The 23,451-nt window shown below is 36.5% G+C and overlaps 1 pseudogene across 1 annotated transcript; it reads left to right on the top strand.

Annotated features, from left to right (window-relative positions):
* The first annotated feature begins 948 nt into the window (after positions 1–948).
* LOC143605061 (RNA pseudouridine synthase 4, mitochondrial-like) lies at positions 949–7,162 on the top strand (annotated as a pseudogene). The gene is made up of 10 exons (XR_013148429.1): positions 949–1,298; positions 2,306–2,374; positions 2,443–2,580; positions 2,678–2,725; positions 4,976–5,056; positions 5,116–5,229; positions 5,304–5,405; positions 5,502–5,613; positions 6,208–6,254; positions 6,361–7,162. The product of XR_013148429.1 is annotated as an RNA pseudouridine synthase 4, mitochondrial-like (transcript).
* Positions 7,163–23,451: the final 16,289 nt, after the last annotated feature.

The following is a 23,451-nucleotide window of genomic DNA, read 5'->3' on the forward strand; positions in this document are numbered from 1 at the left end:
GAGGTCGGGAGTGGTGCGACGGGGTGATCGGACGGGAGTGGTGGTGTTCAGACGGGAGTGGGTGGTGTTCAGACAGGAGTGGAGGTGCGGGCGGTGGTGATCGGACGGGAGCCGGAGGGTGGAGGTGCGGCGGTGGCAGTGGTGTTCGGTGAAGATGGTGAAGTGTGTGGAGGAAGGTGAAGATGTGTGTGTATATAATAGAGAAAATTGATTAGATTAAGGAAAGATGGGAAGGTGGAAGGAATGAGAGGTTGACGAAGAGTGTTGAGGAAGGAGAGGTGGAGGAATACCCGGTGGAGGACTAACATTTTTCCCGGCAAGCCGGTTTTCCGAGCTCAAGAAAAAGATAGTAAACAGAATGGTTTAGATATATCACCTAATTTATATTTGTAAAAGTCTAAAGCACCCTCCAACTTAACGGAGGTTAACGCAAATATCTAACGAAAGGGTACAGACTGAGCTCGCCCAAATTTCACAACAGTACAAACTTCGCAAATTCGTTTTCAGTGGTTATTCCATCTCGCGACGATATTACCCAAGGAGTCAAATTGGAATTTTCTCTAGAAATAAAGAACATGCAATATGGCTAATTTCTCAAGCTTTATATTTTCTTTAAAGAACTACGTGCACGTGCATATGTTTATATGATTATGCAATTCTCACCTGAAAAGACACGTCACCATCGTTAATGCAATAAATCAAAGTAAAAAAAGCTAAAATTTTTAAACGACCAATTCGAATCATTGACAAATCATCGACAGACACACCCGATCATCTCCACTTCACCCTTAATGTGAAACTTATCTATACTTAAGAAAACCCTAAACCCATATTGAGCTCCTGGTACAACTAATCGTTTTGATAACGAAAATAAATAAAAAAAATACAAGTAAAAGAATAAAATTTGTTACATTTTAAGACAAAACCCTAAACCCCCAAATTAAAAATTAAAACTGAAACAAACATGCCGGCCCTCTCTCAACTCCGGCGATTCCTTTTCAGACCACCGTCGGCATACGGCGGCGCGAGAACATTAACCTCACCACACCAACACATTCACACCGAAACCAACTCAACGGCGTTTATTAAACCTGAAGACCAGAAGAAGAAGAAAGGCAATGTGGTTAACCTTGCCGCCGTTCAATGCCACCGTTAACGGCGCTTCATTGGGGAAACATATTTCCGGAAGAAAACGACAGCCAACGGTTAACGGAGATGAAACGGCGATCAAATGGGTTATGCGGTGTTGCCCGCAGCTCCCGAGGTCCCTCGTGCAAAAGCTCTTTCGATTGCGACAGGTAATACATCCCGATAAAGGAAATGGAATGGATTCTTTGAAAAAGTCATAATGTGATTCGGGTCGGAATTGGAACTTGAATTTGAATTGGAAGTGGAAATTGATTTTTTGAAAAATTCATAATGTGATTTGGGTGACATGACACTATGCGGTACGGATGTATGATCAAAGGCTCAAGTGGTTTGGGTGTTGGGATATAAAGCGTGTTAAGTTACGAGTCTTCTGTTTGAAAGAGTAGATACGTTAGTTTTATTTTCTTTTAGGGGGGGGGGGAGTTTATTTAGTATAATAGGAAATCTTCTATAACCATCTCAAACTCACGGTTTCAGATATGAGACGGGGTCAATGGTGTTGGGTTACATCGCCATAAATGCATGAAATTTAACCAATTTTTGGGATATCATGCCTTTTAGTAGAACTACATTGAGACCCATAAATGTATGAAATTTGGGATCATTTGTATACTAACGCATGCCACATGTTTACACAAGTAGTTACAGAGTTTTATTTGTGCTTTACAACCTTATTTTAAAATTTTGTGCAAAATGCGCGATTCGGTGAAGAAAGCGCATAACTGCAGTTGATACGCTGCGTTTCATAAATCACTGTGATGTGGCATTGTAATTCATCAGTATTTGAATAACCAAAAAATATAATTGTGCATTAAAGACTATTTTGCCTCCTTAAACTATTTACTCGTTGCATTAGTTATTGCACACTAAGCATTAAAAGTTGTGTATCTAAAAATTAAGACACCTAATATAATAGTAACTATAGATACGTAGTTACTCTTACACATGACATTCAATATTACAATAGCAGCGAGTTTGATGTAGAGGAATTATATGAATTGATACGGTGCTAGATGTTTTTTAACTTTGAAAAATGAAGAGTACCTTTAAAGCATGCCCCTAGAAGTATGTGGGCCACTTTAAGGACCTACGTGGGTGGTTTCGCCTACAAGAATTTAAATAATCATTTGATGCAATGTTATATGAATTATTGCAGGTTCGTCGCAAACCTTATGAAAGTTCAAACTCTGTTGATGATCATGCTTCAGAAGGCCAAGTTAAAAGGGTAATTAAATAAATTTTATATATAAGTGTATATCAACTGGTTATTCATTTGCATTAATCTTTTATCAGGTGTCGGCAAAAGATTCAATGAGATATGGGGATACAGTTTATCTTCCAATCACAGTACAAGCATTTCCAACCGAGAAAACTGAGTGTCTTTGCACTGAAGAAGAATTAAAGTTTCTTCATGATCTTGAGCTGTACAAGGTTTTCTTTAAATTATTTTTCTTTTTTTATTCTTATTTTATTTATATTAACTTGATAGCTGATTGTAATTTGTGTTCTTTTATTTTTTACTCTTTAGGACTCAGCAATTATTGTCATCAATAAACCTACGGGAATGCCTGTTCAGGTTAGCTATTCAAATTTTGATTATTTTTTCTTTATACACAGCAAGTTCTTTTATGTTCAAACGAATGACACATGTGCAAAAGCTTCTGTTCATTTACTTAAAAATTTAAACGTGTTTCAAGTTGCTGGTTTATCAATCCAATCTCTAAAAACAACATACATCTATATATCTAATCAATCAACATATATCATTAAAGATTTCAAATAGCACAAACAATAAACAAACTTTTTAGTATATTATCTAAAAATTAATATAGCACCAACTGAAAGATTGTCGATATTTTACAGTTTACACATGAATTTGCATCATGATTTAAAACAAAACAACTACATAATCGTTAATAAAAAACATGCATCTTCAAGTAATTAAAATTAAAATAAACATGAGAATCGATCATTGCTGTTACTAGCCTATTGAGTAAATCCATTATGGTATGTGAACTCTGTTAACTCTGTTCTTGGCTTCTTTGTGATATTGCATAACCCAAGTGTTGATCATTGTAATATTGAAGTTACTATGGTTAATCCGATTGATTTTAGGTAAGTTGTTTAATTGGGTTAAGTGATAAATCAAAAACAAATCAAATAAAATCAAGCTAAAAAGTCAAAAAAATTAGCTACTACCGACTAATTTCCTAAAAAACCGTCTGTAATCAAGGGAGTCGGTTAAGGGGTGCTTTGCTTAAATAAACGCCTAGGCGAAGAGGCACTGTGCTTTTGATTACTATGGTTAAATGAATGAACATGAACACGTGTCTAATTGACTGATTTGCTCATTTATATTCACGAATGTTCGTTTATATATGTTCATGCATGTTCATTACTTTAAATTCATTTCTGTTTGTTTGTTAACGTTTGTTTATGTTCGTTCATGTTTGTTTGTGTACGTTTGTTCAAGTTCACTAGTTTACGTTCGTTAATATATTCATTAAATTATTTTTTGGCCCACTACAACTTAGTCTAGTTTTAATAACTTTTTAAGTTCAGCTCATTGTTTTCACATTACTTTAACTACCTTTAGCTCACTTATATTCGTTTATTTACGTTCGTGAACTGTTTGGTTATCAGGGCTGTCTCCGAAAATTTAAATACACCGGCCGAGCCAGAAAAAAAAAGGCCCATAGGCCTTAACGAAAAACGAAAAATATAAGCTAATATTTATAAACGACAATTAATGTTATAACAATAAACATAACAAAAATATAGTATTAATGTAATACCCCAATTTTCGAAACACTAATAGATTAATTGTCGAAATGGTATGTTGTTGAATCAAAAGTTATTAAGTTGAGGGTGAAGTATAATTAAAACAAAACTAAAAGGGGTGAGTGTGTAAATAATAGGTTTAATTATGAAATAAAGTACATGGCTATTTTTGTCATTCCTTAAACCTGATTTTGAGTCATCTTCATCCTTAAAACCTGTTGAATTTCCGGCGTATTTTTCTGACGAGGCTAATTTTCCGGCGAGCTTTAAACACCACAGTTAACTACCAAATCGACCAATTGACGGTGCCGTTTGATTCAAGATCTTTCACCGATAAATATATATATACATAAAAAAGTTTTGGCCCCCAAAGATTACGTGCCCCGTCTGAAGGTGCGGCTCGCACCCCCCCCCCCCCCGGGCCGCCCCTGTTGTTTATACTGTTAATGAATGAACATAACCAAACACGAACATGTTAATTTTTTTAATGAACGGACACGAACAAGAAAACCACATTCTTTCACTTGTTCATGTCCGATTGTTTGCTCAGTTAAAGTTAAATGAATGAACCCAGACATGCTCCATTTGTAGTTGTTCTGTTCTTTTACAAATGTTAATTTTTGTATTATATTTCAGGGTGGTATTCCTGCTTGCGGTGCGCACATATGATGTATATATGTGTGAACCCTCGGGCGGGCAAAAGTGAAATTGCACTAATTTTGACGTTATTTTACTAATCTCGTGAAAATAACGTTAAAAGTGACGGACGGTTAATCAGGCATCATGTAGTGGCGTTGATAGCTGAAAGATAAGGGTACATGCACCGATCAGCTGGTGTCCCGATGATTGAGTGCTATGTGCCTTATGTCTAAGGCTTGATGCAAAACTACTATCGAGCCGGGGGTCTCACCGGAAGCAGCCTCTCTATCCCTATGGGGTAGAGGTAAGGCTGCCTACATCTTACCCTCCTCAGACCCTACCATAGCTTTGCTATTGGTGGGATATACTGAGTACGTTGATATATATTGATATATATATATTTCAGGGTGGTATTGGAATAAAAAGAAGTTTAGATGAATTAGCTGCAACTTATTTGAAACATGAATTATCCGAACCACCAAGGCTGGTAAGTTCTTTCCCAGTTTACCCCTCATCTTTATGTCACTTTGACCATGTTGACTTTAGGTGCACAGGCTTGATAGGGATAGCAGTGGTATTTTGGTCTTGGGTAGAACACAACTTAGTGCTACTGTTTTGCATTCGGTTTTTCGTGAGAAAACTGTCGGTGCTTCCAATATTGTGAGTAAGAGTTTTCATAATTTAAATCTGCTCCTATTTTTGTGAACTGATTTCTTTTTCTATATACAAAGCAGGATTTAAAAAGTGAAAAAAGAATCCTGCAAAGGAAGTATTGGGCACTTGTAATTGGGTCACCCAGGCGTCCACAAGGTCTAATTTCAGTTCCTTTGGGAAAGGTTAGTATTAGTAAATTAACAAAAATAATTAACAATAATATTTCTTTATTTTTTATTTTCCATATTTTTTGTGTAATACTTATATTTCTTGTGAAGGTGGTAATGGATGACGGACGATCAGAACAGATTACAGTTGTTGAGAATGTTTCAACAACCGCATCCCAACATGCCATAACAGAATACCGAGTTCTAGATGCTTCTATTCATGGTTTGTACATTGTTCTTGGCTCTTCTCTGGGGGGTGTAAACGAGTCAAGCTCGGATCACTTTTTGTTTGTTAATTATTGAATTATTATTTTTTTTATACATTTGTAACTGATTTTTATATATATGCACACACACACACACATATACATGCATGCATACATACATACTTATTGTATATATTTAATATTATTTGAGGTAGTTTTTCATTTATCTTATTAATTTTATGATAACATATATGTAATCCCAAGTTTACATGTGTAATAACCAATTTACGTATATGTAATCATACAATTACATATAAAAATGGCAAAACTACCCTTAAATAGTATTTAATATATAAAATAAATAAGTAAATTTATTGATGTTAAAGAGTTCATAAATTATATGGAAATTTTGAAATGATCCAAACCCTTACTATATAATCATATATTTAATATATTATATTAATAATTGGCCGTTTAGGTTTGTGAGCCTAGTCAAGCTCAATATGTGAGTCTGTGGCACATGTTCGATGTATAAACGAGCCCCGGTCGAACTTGTTTCAGCTTTTAGTGAGCCAAACTTATTATTTATACTTTATGTTAAATTATTGCAGGTCTCACATGGTTAGAGCTTTCTCCACTCACTGGTAGAAAACACCAGGTATTCATCAATATTCTCTCAAATTTGCAGGTCAAATCTAGCTGTTTGACTTTGACTTGTTTTTATCTTGCACGTACTAATAATACCAATACTCTCTATGCAAAAGCTCCGAGTTCATTGTGCCGAGGTACTGGGAACACCGATAGTTGGAGACTACAAATATGGGTGGCAAGCACACAAAAAATGGAACCGGGCCCATCTATTATCAACCAACTTTGATAATAAAGTTGAGGCCGGTAACAAAACTTCGCTTCCATTCGGTCTTAATTTAGAGAACGGGAGCATCATCGCTAAACAGCCAAACCTTCATTTGCATTGTAAGAAAATGGTTTTGCCCGACGTGTCATCTTGTATAAAGCAGGCTCGTGTTTCGTCTTGGGATTATGATTTTACGGACATCAAAAGTTTGAAATTTGATGCTCCATTGCCAGCTCACATGCAAAGAAGTTGGGACGTTCTGTGCTCATAATTTGCAATATTTATACAACTGCATATTCCATTTGATTATGAAGTATAGAATTAACTTGGGGGGCTTTTACTCCAGCTGTTCCAAGAGTGTCCGCTAGTTGAACCGCGTCCGGTAGACTCCCTGAAATTGGGCCTTTGGAGGCAGGTTTGGTCTGGGCTAAGGTTTAAAGGAACGTAGCCCACAAGCCCAACTTGTTTTGTTATTTAAAACATGAGTGTAAATGCTCTCTTGATTAAGGTTTATTTATCTTCTATTGTATTGTTATTGAATATTACAATTTTGGCATTAATGAATTCTGGTCAAAATTTTGTAATGAGAATTGAGTTTTAATAAAAAGAGTTCAGACTTTTGATGAATCAGGATCAAGTTCCCTATTGTGTTATTGCTAGTACTTCACAATGATGTTTTAGGTTCTGTTTTAAATATGCAATGTTTCTAAAAGGCAAATTGTATTTTAATAATTTGACCAATAATAATCCCAACTGAAAATATTCTAGCTAGTGGTCCAAACTTGTAAAAAATTCACATTCATTGAACCTCCATTAGAAAAACTTAACGGCATTAAGTTTTATTGAATTTTAAACAAATATATTAGCTCATTTGATCGCAAAGAGGATATGACTTGATTGATTTAAAACTTACATCGAAACGTTGCTTCAAACAAAAGGACAATATTTCAATTTGAGTGTTTGAACTTCTGGTTAATAAAAATTAAGTTATTTGGAGCACCATTTTGAGATAAATTTTGCATCAATCAACTCGAATCCTCCTTCTGATAAAAAACAATAAAACATCAGTTTGAAATTCGGATAAATATTTTAAATTGAGATTATTAATGGCCAATGACACTAAATTAGGATTATTAAAATTCAATTTATGTTTCTAAAACAATATTAAGTAATTATAAAATATGAATTTCCTCAATTTGTTTTCTCATGTAATGTTTGATGTCCCACAACACCCATATTTATTTTTTCATATTTATAAATATAAATAACACGAAGAGGATCACAATTATTATTAAATTTAGTAGGTGTTTGGCTGAGCTTATTTTTTTTGCTTATTGCTTTTTGGAGGGGCAAAATGTCCAAAATACTCCTCCAAAAACACCTAAAAGCACCAAATTGAAGCTTTTTTGCTTTTTGGAGGGGCATTTTGGACATTTTGCCCCTCCAAAAAGCAATAAGCAAAAAAAATAAGCTCATCCAAACACCCCTTTAGTTGAACACCAAATTGGTTGTTCACAAATCACATTAGGGAGGTGGGGGTGGTGTGTAGTAGAGCGTGGAACACCGGATGGGGAAAAAGCGTGGTGGTGATTACGTTTGAAAAGTTATCGTTGGGTGAGGTGGGAGTTGGGTTGTGACCGTTGGAATGTTAAAAATTTTTTAAAAAAAAAAACAATATAAATAACCTACCATTTCAATCAAACTCAAAATCAAATCCAACTCAAATCCAACTTCAAACACTCTCAATCTTCTACTATAAACAAAATTTTAACATCACACAAATGGAGGGTTCAAGGAAACGTGGTTCTGGTTCAAAGAAAACTCAATCCCGACCAAAGGTTCGAGCAGATCTTGGCGAGCCGGCGAGATTCCAGTTACAAGATGAACCTTACACAACCCAACCATTCCAACAACCTTTTCAATCAAAACCGTTCCAAAACCAACCTTTTCAATCACACCCATTTAATCCACCATTTCCATCGACACCGTATCAAAACCAACAGTTTATTTCACCTTTTTCTAGCCAAATTTTTCAAAACAATCCTTTTCAAACGTCTCAAACTCAACCTCCACAAACGCCCGTCAATCCCCTAGAGCATAACAATGTTATACATCAATTTGCAGGTGCATTTCGTGATGAAGATGACGATGATGATGAGGGAGCCGGTTCGGGTCGTAGACTTTGGCCGCCCGAGGAGGAGGTCGCATTGACCAAGGCTTATTTGCACGCCTCCGAAACAAAAAAATACGAAACCAACAACGACGAGACTTGTTTTGGAAACGTGTTATTGCATATTTTGGCAAACTTCCTGGTTCAACCGTACGAACACAAGGATCAAATGATTTCCAAGTTGGGAGACTTGAATCGAAAAATGTCGAAATTTAATTCTTGCTACATACAATTGGTAATTATTTTTTTAAATTTATTAGTTTAATTTTTTTATAATTTATTACTTTATTTTTACAATTTTGATATATATATATTTCTAAATGTTTTATAGACCCGAACTCCACAAAGCGGAGCGAGCGAGGCGACTATCATAAAGAACGCCTTGAGCGACTATATCAAGATTTTCTGACATGAATCTTCTCCCCACTTGGACGCTTGGGAGATTGCGTGACATCACCCGAAGTGGGAACCGATTCCCGTGGTTGATATGAACGGATCGACGGATCCAAGGAAGAAAGGATATTCTAAAAGATCCGAAACTTCCGAGTCAGGAACTACACAACGTCTACCGACGGCTTGTCAGGCAACATGCCGAACATGAACTTGAACGAGCAACCCAGAGACAATCCCGACGAAGACATACCCACACCCACACCCACACCCACACCCACACGGCCGAATCGCAAGAAAAGTGGGGAATCATCAAGATTAGGAAAGGAAGTGGTGGCCGATGACTTCAACGAATACAAGTCGGCTAAGTTGGTGGATATGGCCGAGGCGAAGGAGCGGAAGAAAGAAGCTCATGCTTTAAAAATGAAACTTGAGGAGACGTATATCAACCATTTGAACGAAAACCAAAAAAACACTGATTTTACCTTCTCCTTCAACCGCACGAAAATCTTGACGAACCTTTTAGATCAATCCTACTTCAACGCAAACGTGAGATATGCGAAAAGTGGGGTTGGGCAGCGCCGTAGTTTATTATTTTTTTTTGTCGGTTTTTTTTAATTTATTTATCTTTGTAATATATATTTTATTCAAATGCAATATTAGAAAATAAATATTTTATATAACACAAAGCGAGCTACATTTGGATAATGGGTAAGCGAGCAACAAGCTGCGCCGCTATCCCCTTTTGAATCTCAATATTTGTTTAATCTTGTTCTATTTATTATATATTTTTTAAAAAAAACATCACACTACACCGTCATACCCACAAAATTCAATCACTAGTGATGTATTTGGTTAAGGTGATATGACACATCATCATTGGGTGGTCAAAGTGATGAAACCACTATCACAATGAACCAACGCCTCCACCCTTAGGGGCAAAAGCTTTATGTTGGTCTGAAGTCCTCCATCACGCCATACACAAGCTTCCCCAAAAAAGCTTCCGTGATGTTTATAAAAGAACTACACAAAATGGCATATTCTCTTTACTCTCTCTTCATATTTACTCTCTTATCACCTTTGATTTGTATCGAATTACTGATTCTCACTCCGGAGGCTGATCATAGGAGACCCCTTCCTGCGATGAGACTAACAGGTTGTGTTTTTTTTTTATATTAACAGGTTAGGAAGCTCTATTAGTACCATACTCTTGGATCGCAGTACCTTTATTGTCGCTATACCCGTTGTAGCAATAATATGATTGATGAAAAGAATGAATCTAGTAATAATCAAGAATGTGATCATTTTAAATAATTATTTTGATGTGTTATATGATCAAACAAAAGAAATTTTGATGTATGTGTTGATCTTGAGGGAAATCTTCGAATGCCATAATGCTGAACAAAATAAGACTAATGTCATTCACGTTCTTCATCCCCACTAAGTTGCAACGATCAAACGGACTGTGATGGCACTTCGCAATTTTATTCGTTAAAGTCAAATATTCATTTTGTTTCCTTGGGGTTCACATGTGATTGTGTCAGGCCTGTTTGTTTAGGCTCTGAATGAAACCATTCAGAGAATATGTCTGATTCGCTCAGTGTTAGGGCTGTTTGGTTTGATAAAAAAGACATTTGAATGATTCAGTTAACCTCTTATTCATTCAGCCTTGAGACATCGCTGAATGAGAAAATAGACGTAACTACCCACGTTCCTTCCTTCTCCTCTATCACCATCTCTACTGCTACAATCGTTCTCACCCACCACCTTCCTCGCTTGATTTCTGCCCGAACCAGGTATGATTTTTGTAGGGTTCGACTATGATTCGAACGACTAGGCTTAGAAGCTAGGGTTTATCACTTGAAAGACCAATTGATGTTCATCTTATGCTAATTGATGTTCAATTTGGTTGATTTTGGCTTTTGTAGTTAAAATATATAAATATTAACCGGCATATATTTGTGTTAGAAAGTTTTGGTTCTAATAAATTAAATAAATATTATTCTGTTCATATTCATAGGTGCAAACTGAAACTTTGAACACATATATCAGGTCTTTTGAATTCGCAAACTGATGAACAACTGATCAGGTAATTACCTTCTGTTTTTATGCTTCCAATTGTATCTGTTAATGGGTGTTTGTGACATTTGTATCATATGGTACTTTGTTAGGTGATGTGTTAATGGGTGTTTTCGTTGTTGATATTGGATTTTGTTTCTTTATTTTTACTTTTGATGGAGGGTGCAGAATGAGATTATTGGTTTATAAATTTAATTTAAGACAACAGAACACCTGATCACTTCACCTCGCCTCTGGTTAAAAAGGTCAAACGGTAAAGTTTGACCAGTTTGAACCCAGGTTGATACAAGTTCTGGTATAAGCCGTTATAATGAATTAGATGTGTAAATGCCGTTATAATTGATAACTGATTATTTGCATTGCCTAGTTTAATCATTAGCTTGTGTGTTGGTGCCTTGGTGGATTATAATCACCTAAGACCATAATTTGGTAAACAAAGTTTCGTGCCCATAAAGTGTTTGTGTAAATGCATTAATCAAAAGTATAATGAAATAGTTGATTATGGGTGTGCGATGGATCGTTTACGTACTTCACTTCCAGATTTTGATCTTAGCGGGTTCTCTAATAAGGACACCGCCCCCCCTAAAGCCCAACATGTTGTGGCGAGTGCCTTATTTAGTGGAATCGTCAAGAGTTTAGAAGTGAAGTTTGATCTATCCCCTCGCCAAAAGGCGGTGTTTGAATGCCTTCGGGCTCCTCGGGCTCAGGATTTTCTAACGGCTATCCCCATTGAAGGATTAGGCCAACGTATGTCGGGTTTGGAGTATCGGGCTATCCTTAAGTACCGGTTAATGATCCCTATGTTCCCGACGGATGAACCTTGCCCAATTTGTCGCAAGGTCTGTTTGGATTCTTTTGGTGACCATGCGGTGCATTGCAAATAATTGCCTGGCTTTAAATACAGACATGATCTGGTTAGGGATGTTCTGTGTGATGTTCTTAAACGGGCAGGGATTTCTGCTAAAAAGGAAGCCCCTGTTAACTTTCTCACGGATCCTATTGAAGGGAGGTCTACTTTACGACCAGCTGATATTCTTGTGTTCGGGTGGGCAGGGGGGAAACACGCCTGTGTGGATCTTACAGGAGTGTCTCCTCTTGTTGGGCTCAGGGACCGTGGGTTTGTTGTGGGTCAGGCTGCGTTGAAGGCTGAATCGGGCAAAGTTGTTAAACACGAGAAAGCTTGTTTAGATAATCAACATGTCTTTCTACCATTTGCTTTTGATACATTTGGTTTTCTGGCTCCAGAGGCTGTGAAATTTTTGAGTAGGGTTCAGCGCGTCGTACACGGAACCTCTTCAGCTTCTAGGTCTCAAAGCTTCGTTTTTAGCAGGATTGGCTTTGCTGTTCAAAAGGGGGTTGCGGCGCAGCTTGTTGCCCGTTTGCCTGCCACTTTATTGTAATCGTTTTATAGTAAATTATATAAAACTTCGATTATTTAAAAAAAAAAAAAAGTTAATGAAGTTTGCGGCTGCTGTTGTATAAAAAAAAGAACTTATAAAATCATAGGAAAATTGGGTGTAGGTGCATTACACATGCTTGAAAAGCCCGTTTAATGTACCGCGTTTCATCTCTGAGCGTGAAAAGCTAATTGTGATTTAAAGTGGGTCAAATCAGTACATTAAAATGACAAATCGGAATATGCAGCATGCTGATTGAAACTATTTATGCTTCGAACCTGTTCTTTGATAAATCGTGTAAAATCATAGAAAAATCCGGTAGAAGCGTGTTATATATGCCCGGAAAGCTCCTTGAGTTTACTGCAATTTATGTTTGAACATCAAAACCTAAATAAGATTATAAAGTTCTCAAAAGAGTCATGTTCAGCAGCTGTGCAGTTAAGGGCTGCACATGATTAATATTTTATACAGATTTTTAAGTATGAATATTTGTATGCCCTTGAATCAAACATGAAAACTTGGTTTTTACTTGTTATCTTCTATCTATTAGGCTTTACGAAGTGCTTGGAATACTTGCAACTAAGATATGCAATTATTTACACTAATGGGTCAAAGGAATATATTAGTAAATTAACAATTGTCTTGATCTTGATTGATAAAGAAAAGAGGGTGTGAGTATCATAAAATGATAAAATGATGCTAATGTTGGGATAAAGTGATTATATAATATCTATCTTAATGGTGATATTTTGATGCAAACTTTCATGTCTTAGATCTTATTTGATATACACAACTAATTTATGGTATTTTAATACGTTGCGTAATGCTATTGATGAGTATCATGGATGAGTTTGGAGTTGAAGATCAAGTGCTCGGGACGGAACACATATTAACATCATGGAACTGAAACGTCAATTTGTATAGTTTTCGTTTATTGTTTTGTTCAAGTAATGGTTATGAATCTGAATTATGAGATCACGTTTTAATACAAATTGAGTCAATGACACATGCTTGAAAGAAAAAGGTTTAAACGAGGTTATGAAGGAAAGAAATTTTCAGAGGAGTAACAGATGTATTTTATTCAACACGAAATAGTTCAGAGGGGTAAAATAGTCATTCTGCACAATTAATCAGATGTCCAACCAAACAACACTTGCTAGTTCAGCACTTACTGGTTCAGATCCTCTTATTCATTCAGACCTCTTACTGATTCAGCATTTAATGATTCAGCACTTAACGATCCATGTCTTCAATTTTTCTTTATCGGGTTGGGTTACCACTATGGGTAATTCGAGCCCTTCCTCTTCACTTATATTTTATTTATAAGAATAGAAGTCGACACTTTTAGAACTGAAACGGTATGTAAATATGTAAAAATGTAGTTATTTAAAATAATTGGAAAATTAAATATTTAATGTCCTAACATAAAAAAGTATTTTTGAAATGAAAAAAAGAAGTAATAAGCATTTTGAAGTCAAGTAAACCGGACTCATGAACCTTCTGACATGTTGCCCGATTGCGACCTGCAATTGACTTTAGAGTCCCTCACAACCATAACCATGTCCCGCATTAACTCATTCAGTCTCTATGATTGAAAAACATTTTCTTATATTAGACTGCATAAATAGCGACCATATGCCTCGTATTATAGGGTAAGGTCTATCAGATACTGACCACACTCAAAGCTCATAGATTAATTCACTTGTCGGTCAGTTTCGTGTGGTTCTCAATCTCCATTATGCGCGACATGTTTCGGGTGTTGGAATTTAATTAAAATAAGTTTTCCACTAATATGGAAAAATGATATTTTCTTTCTAATTTTGGACACACACATATATATATAGATAAATGATCCAATACAATAGTCCCTAATCGTACATTACGTATGCGAGTTCCTACATTGTTGATTTCAAAATCACGCGATGGCAATATTGTAAATTTCATCAACTATGATCCACTGCTCCCATCGATTCCGTCCGCCTTCACTATCACCGTTCATCAATTCGTCACCGTCCAACGATTGCATTCACCGTCGCGACCATCAACGTTACCGTCGTGAACCTCATCTTCCTTCGTCACGAGTTGTTCACAGGTCAGTTGATCAAATTGACCGATTGAAATTTAAATTGCTAAACTAATTAATCAACTAAACTTTGAAATTGATCAAATTAATCATCAATTTGAAGCTTCAATTGATTAATTTTGAGTTTTGAGTGATGGGTTTTAACTGAACGTTTAAAGGTTTAAGTCTGAACGTTTAAGGATCAGAATTTGGCTTGAACGTTTAAAGTTTTTTTGCCTTAACGTTTAAAGGTTTAACCTTAGAACGTTTTAAGGGTGGAATTTAGATTGAGCTTCTAAACCTTTTGTTAGAACTTTAAAGTTTTGGAACAGAACTTCTAAAGTTTTGGTACAGAACATCTAAACTTGAACGTTTAAAGGTGTTCGTTTTGGTCAGAACGTTTAAATTTGTAGTTTTGATCAGAACGTATTAGTTGAACGTTTAAACTTTTTGCTCATTTTTGGTCAGAATGTTTAAACTTTTTCTTCATTTTGGTCTAAACTTTTTTACTTTAGAAGTTCTAGACAAAAAAATTAGAAGTTTTGTATAAAAATTCCAGAACGTTTAAAGTTTTTGTGCAGAACGTTTAAACATGAACCCTAATCATAGCTCATTTAAGTGTATTATTATGCAATTTCATAATCGATTGATGATTCTAAAGCCTCCTACACATCAATTCTATTGATTAAATCAACAATTTTTTATTAATTGAAGATTATTAAACTATAGCGATAATGGGTTTATCGATTTTGATTATGCTTTAGTTTTGTGGATGATTTGATTATGGTTGAAGGCTTGCAGCAAATGACGATCTTGTTGGGTTTCTATGTATATTTTAAACTTAGTTAACCATTTAACTAGTCATTAAAATGGCGGAAGCGTGATATTTACAAACTAAACATATGCATCCATGTGTTTATATATGTATATATTACAAGTTTATATAAGATGTGTTCATGAACAACCTAGTTTATTCATGTCATAAGATTACCAATAATCTATTTATTAGAAACCCGAAGCAAAGATCAAATGATACGGAAAAAACTAACCTATCAAAGCTATAAACACTTACATTCTTAACCTTTTAAGAGTGTAGTTGATGTTGAAGAAGATGATGATGTTGATGCTAGACTTTCAAAGGGAAAATCCTCAAACGGAAGATACCCCGAGCCTCCAACACACACCGAACTTTGTTAGGGAGCTTGAACACGAATAACCGAGACCCGAACCTCCTTTCTTGACTTTCGGCCGAACCCAAAAAAACAAGAAAGAAAGAAAGAAAAGTGGTTGTGTATTTTGAAAGTATGTTGAACCATATGTTTATAATATGAGATCATATCTCAATCAAGTTCAATCAAGTCCATGTTAGGTTTTTGGTCAAGTGTAATCACACTCAACCTCCATCCATTCTTTACCAACTTTGACCAAAACTTTTGGGGTGTGGGGCCCACCCAAAACCGGCCCCAAAATATATTTATTTATTTTTTTATTTTTTTTTTATTTATTTTATACTTCATAAAATATATAAACACCCCATCTTTTATAAACCATTTTATAAAAGAACACATAGTTAAATAATCATTCCAATAATAATTATTTGAATAAATGAATTAACCAATTAATTTATTTAACACTTTCAAGTAGGTATTCAGAAACCCGATTTTCTGAATGTATCGTGTTCTGTATTTGTCTCATAGATCTTATCTTAACAAATACATAATTGGTGTGTGTCTAACTCGTAATTGGGTATGACCCGACTTGGATCAAACACAACTAGCCACATTAACCTAATTATGTGTCTCGGGCATACGGTATTCCAACAATCTCCTACTTGCACGTGACTCATAAGAAGTTAATGCTAATGGTGAATACCGCCTAACAACAGGTCACCACCCCTAGTGTGTTTGACTAAGTGCCATTCAATAACATCATCCCCTTCAAGTCCATACTTGATATGATATAGGTAAGTCTTATCACTACATCCCTTTGTTACTAGATGTCCTGTCAAATCGAAGAGACACAGAGTGATCATTCTCTCAATGATTTAACTTAACAGGCCTTAGACATCTAAACTCTCAACACATAAGAGGAACAAATCCCATCTTGACTGCATACATCCTCGTTGACATCTCATATGATATCTGAGCTCTTTCTTACACGTCATCGTGTTACCGAAATAACAAAGAAGAGAGTCAAGATATCAGACTTGATGAAAAACCAGATCCAATATGCATCTCAGGTCAAAGGACACAATGATACTCGCCTTTACTCAAGGATTACTTATGATCAGTTGCACTAACTCCATGCAGTGATCCTTGAGAGCGGATCATGTCCAATATTTGTATCCCACAAATATCTATGAACCTTGGTGGCAAACCTATGCCCTATATTCATCACATGAATATCAACCAATCCGGGTTCATAATAGTCTTACCTTCATACTTGTTCCCACAAGCATGATCGACTACGGACGTTTAGAACAACATAAGTCATTCATGGATTAAACATGCAAATATAGAACATAACTCATTGAAAAATTAAAACATAATTAATTATCATAAGATACCCATTACATTTGTTCTTATACAAACACTAAACACAGATTAAATCCACTCACTAGAATACCGAAGTCCTAATGCACAAACATGACCCTCATGCTTTGGCCTATCGAGGAGCTTCGTGAGTGGGTCCGCAATATTTTGATCGGTATGAACTTTATGAATACATATCTTTCCTTTTTCAACTTCATCTCTTATGTAGTTGAATCTGCGCTCAATGTGCCTCGTTTTCTGATGAGCACGAGGCTCCTTGATCTGTGCAATAGCACCCTCATTGTCACAGAATATCTCTAGGGGCTCCTGAATGGTAGAGATAATCCCTAGATCCATGATGAACTTTTTCATCCATGCAGCCTCTTGAGCTGCCATTGAAGCGGCGATGTACTCAGATTCTGTAGTGGATAACGCGACAACATCCTGCTTCGAACTCTTCCAAGAGACAGCGCCTCCATTCAAGATGAAGACATATCCCGACTGTGACCGAGAATCATCTCGGTCAGTTTGGAAACTCGCATCCACGTAACCCTTTACGACGAGTTCCTCCTCACCAGACCCATATATTAAAAACATATCCTTAGTCCTTCTAAGGTATTTTAATATATTCTTGACAGTCATCCAATGACTGTCACCTGGGTTGTGCTGGTATCTACTCGTTATGCTTAAAGCATACGAGACGTCCGGTCTGGTGCACATCATTGCATACATAATAGATCCTATTGCCGAAGCATAAGGAACATGCTTCATCCTATCCTGCTCTTCCTTAGAGCTAGGACTTTGGGATGAGCTTAACACGGTTCCTCAAGGAATAGGTACCAAACCTTTCTTAGAGTTTTCCATCCTGAACCTTTTCAGGATTTTATCAATGTACGCACTTTGATTGAGTCCGATCAATTTCCTTTGTCTATCCCTATAGACCTTTATTCCCAAGATATATGTCGCTTCTCCAAGATCCTTAATTGAGAAACGACTACTTAACCATGCTTTAACGCTCTCCATACTTGGTATATCATTTCCAAATAAAAGTATATCATCAACATACAAAATAAGGAACATGATTATACTCCCACTAGCCCATTTATACACACACGCCTCATCACCGTTTTGGACGAAACCAAACGCTTTGATTTCTTCATTAAAACGATGATTCCACATCCGTGATGCTTGTTTCAACCCGTAGATTGATTTCCTTAACTTACATACTTTATCAGGATTAGATGGATTGACAAAACCTTCAGGTTGAACCATATGGACATCTTCCTCAAGATATCCATTAAGAAAAGCGGTCTTGACATCCATTTGCCATATCTCATAATCAAAATGAGCTGCAATGGCAAATAATATCCTGATCGACTTAAGCATCGCGACCGGCGAGAAGGTTTCATCATAATCAATCCCTTGAGTTTGCGTGAAACCTTTTGCTACAAGTCGTGCTTTGTAAGTATCTAAATTTCCATGCATATCGGTCTTCTTCTTGAAGACCCACTTACATCCAACCATTTTGGAGTTAAGTGGACGATCAACCAATTCCCAAACTTGGTTATCGTGCATGGATTGCATCTCGGCGCTCATGGCTTCAAGCCACTTGTCACAATCAGGTTGTGACATAGCATCTTTGTAGGAGATCGGTTCATCCGAATCGACCAAGTAGCAATCATCCACAAGAAATCCATATTTCTTGGGAGGTCGACTAATCCTACTAGATCTGCGAGCAACGTGTGTATGATCAACCATTTGATCACCTTCAACATCCTCGTGTTGAAAACTAGTATCGACCAACTGTGTATCATCCAGTGATTCTTGAACCTCTTCAAGTTCCACTCTTTTTTCACTAGGTCCTTCCATAAGGAACCTAGTTTCTAAGAAGTATCCTTTGCGTGAAATAAACACTTTTTGTTCACTAGGATCATAGAATATATATCCTATATCATCCTTTGGGTATCCTATGAAGATACACCTGATGGATCGAGCCTCAAGCTTATTTGGGGTGTCACGTTTAACATAAACTATGCATCCCCATACCCTTAAATATGAAAATGATGGAACCTTTCCATGCCACACTTCATAGGGTATTCGATCCACCTTTTTGGTCGGGGCCATATTCAAAATACGAGCCGCTGTAAGTAGCGCATATCCCCAAAATGATGGCGGTAGTGAGCTTCGTGCCATCATTGATCGAACCATGTCCAACAGTGTTCTATTCCTCCTCTCGGATACTCCGTTATGTTGAGGAGTTCCAGGAGGAGTGAACTGTGAAATAATTCCACAATCTCTAAGATGACATTGAAAAGCATCACTTAGGTATTCGCCTCCTTTATCGGAGCGGAGTACCTTGATTGTTCGGTCGAGCTGATTTTGTACTTCATTTTGAAATTCCTTGAACATTTCAAAGGCTTCATATTTGTGTTTCATTAGATACACATACCCATATCGACTAAAATCGTCGGTAAAGGTAATGAAGTACCTTTCACTATTCCTACTAGTGGGCTTGAGAGGTCCGCATACATCCGTATGTATGATACCTAACAAGTCCTTAGCCCTTTCATTTGTACCTTTGAAAGGCTCTTTGGTCATCTTGCCTTGAATACAAGATTCACACTCATCAAACGAACCTAACTCGTTTGTTTTCAAAAAACCTTTCTTTTGGAGAGTATTTACACGATTCTTGTTTATGTGTCCAAGGCGACAATGCCAAATGTAGGAATCACTCAAATCCTTTTTGAGTCTTTTGGTGGAAGTTTGATATAATGAGCTATTTGAGGTATTATCACGAACCAATTCATAAATACCATTGTTTGGTACAGCTTTAAAATAAAAGATACCATTAGATGATACATGCATTTCTGATTTTACAAATTTAAAGTCAAAATTACATTGTCTAAGAAGGTGCACGGAAATAATGTTCCTAGTCAAACTAGGAGCATACAAAACATTCCTCAAAACAACTTCCAAACCACTTGGAAGCGATAAAGTGAAGTCTCCTCTAGCGACCACGTGCACCCTTGCACCGTTGCCCATGAAAAGACTCACTTCGCCCTTCTTTAAGTCTTCATTCCTTTTGAACCCCTGCAACCAATTGCAAATATGAGTTCCACATCCGGTATCCAATACCCATGTGTTAGAAGAAATAAGATTTAGCTCAATATTAATCATAAAGACATTACCCGAGGCATGCCCCGCATTCCTCTTGTCTCTTAGCTCTTTTAGGTAGACCGGGCAATTGCGTTTCCAATGTCCGGTCTCCCCACAACCAAAACAAGGATCATCCTTATGACCCCTCGGTTCCACAACCTTTTGTTTCTTTGCCATAACCGGTGATTTGCCCTTACCCTTAAGATGCACAGGAGGACCCTTTCTTTTTGCTACCTTAGCCTTAGAATTGGGTTGAGATCGATTCTTGGATTTACCTTCATTGATCGCAAACACGGGTAAAACCCTTTTACCCATGCTCGCCTCGGCTGTTTTAAGCATTGAGTGAAGTTCTCCAATGTTTTTGTCCCACCCATTCATGTTATAATTTAACACGAAAGTGTCGAACCTTTTCGACATGGAGTTAAGGATCAAATCCGTTGCTAACTCTTTTGAGATGGGACAATTGAGCTTGGCGAGGCGATCAATGTAACTTTTCATCTTAAGTACATAAGTTGAAACTGGTTGATTATCATCCATTCTACATGCATGCAAGGCTCGAACCGTTTCGAACCTTTCAACCCTCGATTGCTTAAGGAACATTTCCTTAAGTTGAGTAATCATGTCGTACGCATTATGGTTTTCGAAATCCTTTTGGATTTCGGGAACCATAGTCGCCAACATGAGGCATGACACTTGAATGGAATCTTCCGTGTGTTTGACCCAATTCATGTATTCGACCTCACTTCCCTCTTCCGGTTCGTTGGGGATAGGTGTTTCCAAAACATGATATAATTTTTCTTGTTTTAGAACAATCCTTAAATTTCGGAACCAATCCGAAAAGTTATTGTGGTTAAGACGGTCTTTAGCGAGAATAGATCGGAGAGATACGTTTTGGACGTTAGGGATTATGTTGTCGTCGACGTGTGCGGCCATCTGCAGAATTTTAATTAAGTTCATTTTAGTGTTTTACATATTTTAATTATTAATACCCTTTTATATATACCAAATATGATTAATAATTAAAATCTAGAATCCAACGATAAACACGACTCCGGTTAGGTGACCTTTTTCCCATTGTCGGTTTATCAAGGTAGTTATTCATAACAATTGCAAACCCTTTTGCAACTTCTAGAGTTTATGGGACCGGTTCGAAATCATATTTCGTGTCGGCATGTTAATCCCATCAACACCTATTAGACCCCATGTTTGGGTGACCCTCTTCACATGGTTCTAATTTAAGTCGTCCTACTTGTATCAACTTGTAATATCAACATACAAACGGTTAGGTGACCTTTTTCCCATTTATATGCCAATATTACCTCAACATATTAATTTACTCTACGCGGTTAGGTGACCTTTTTCCCACTAAGAGCTTACTAATATGTTAAGCGTTATACAAAAGGATGGTGTTTAACTTGTTATCCTTAATTTTAAAAGGGTTTTTTTAGTTTTAATAATTCTAGTTGTAAAACTTTAAATCATGTTCTAACATGCATTTAGTAACATGATTATTTTGAAACCATTTTCAAAATTCTAATTTATAATAAAACCATTTTATTATGGGCGTGAGACGACTAGTTAATAAATCCATTTTATTAAACTACGTGTCGCGTAATTACCGATAATTATTAGAACCCGTTTTATGCTTTGTTAATTAATTCTATGTGACGAAGTTGATATCCTAATATCTAACAACCACATAATCAAACAATCAATTAACAAGCATACACAATTATACTAGACACGAGCCACTAAGTTAGACCACACTTGTTAGCCGAAACAAGTGAGTCTTAGGTCCGATCCTAAGGACACATGACACATGGATGTTGTAGCTCCCACTCGATCCCGCATCCAAATGCTTCGAGCATCTTCTTCAACCCCGTTGTGATCCATTTGGCTTGAACTTGGGCCTTAGCTTCCATAAGCTTCCATTTGGGCTTAATTGGTGGGCTTAGGTCCTTTTGGGCTTGAATCCCTTAATAGGCTTGTGAGACCCATTATCATCATACCCAGCCCAATAAGGCCCAAACTTCCAATTTTGCAATCTTCTTTAATTTTACAAAACAAATGTCCTAATACATTTTCTATAAAATAAAGATATTACAAATAATCTATTTATTACATACCCATATGAATAAATAATTACAAAATTACAAAATTGCCCCTAATTAATTATTACAAACCGAAACTTGAATAATTAATTACAATTACAATCATCAACCACAAACAAACATCCATTTTGGTCTACGGCTCGGTCTAGTTTTAATAAAAAACAAACATAACCCGTTATGTTTTAGGATCCCGTTCCAAAACCCCTTGACCTTATCGGGCCTAGCCCAACCCATTTGGGCTTGACCCAATAACTTGATTATGAGCTTCGGCCCACATGTCCAAAACACTTGGGCTTCGGCCCAATGAAAAGTCTCATGGGCTTCGGCCCATTTCACTTTCTCCCCTCCTTTTTTTTTATCTTCTCGGTTAACCCATTAACCTAATGAAGTGGGCTTCGGCCCAATAACATCCGAATTGGGCTTCGGCCCATGTACTCGGTTTTATATTTTTTTATTTTTTTTTTTGAACAAAGCCAAAAATTATAACAAGATTAAATACAAAAAAAATCATGTATGTTAATTTTTGTATAAAATCTTTCAAGGGGAAAAATATAAAACCGAAAACCCGAAGCTTAGTTTCCCGTATCCCGGCTCTTGATGCCATTTGTTGGGTTTCTATGGATATTTTAAACTTAGTTAACCATTTAACTAGTCATTAAAATGGCGGAAGCGTGATATTTACAAACTAAACATATGTATCTATGTGTTTATATATGTATATATTACAAGTTTATATAAGATGTGTTCATGAACAACCTAGTTTATTCATGTCATAAGATTACCAATAATCTATTTATTAGAAACCCGAAGCAAGGATCAAATGATACGGAAAAAACTAAACTATCAAAGCTATAAACACTTACATTCTTAACCTTTTAAGAGTGTAGTTGATGTTGAAGAAGATGATGATGTTGATGCTAGACTTTCAAAGGGAAAATCCTCAAACGGAAGATACCCCGAGCCTCCAACACACACCGAACTTTGTTAGGGAGCTTGAACACGAATAACCGAGACCCGAACCTCCTTTCTTGACTTTCGGCCGAACCCAAAAAAACAAGAAAGAAAGAAAGAAAAGTGGTTGTGTATTTTGAAAGTATGTTGAA

The sequence above is a fragment of the Bidens hawaiensis genome, unplaced genomic scaffold (assembly GCF_021521415.1).
Source record: "Bidens hawaiensis isolate Kalapana, Puna unplaced genomic scaffold, B.hawaiensis_p1.1 tig00067827_1, whole genome shotgun sequence".
In the NCBI taxonomy this organism is placed as follows: Eukaryota; Viridiplantae; Streptophyta; class Magnoliopsida; order Asterales; family Asteraceae; genus Bidens; species Bidens hawaiensis.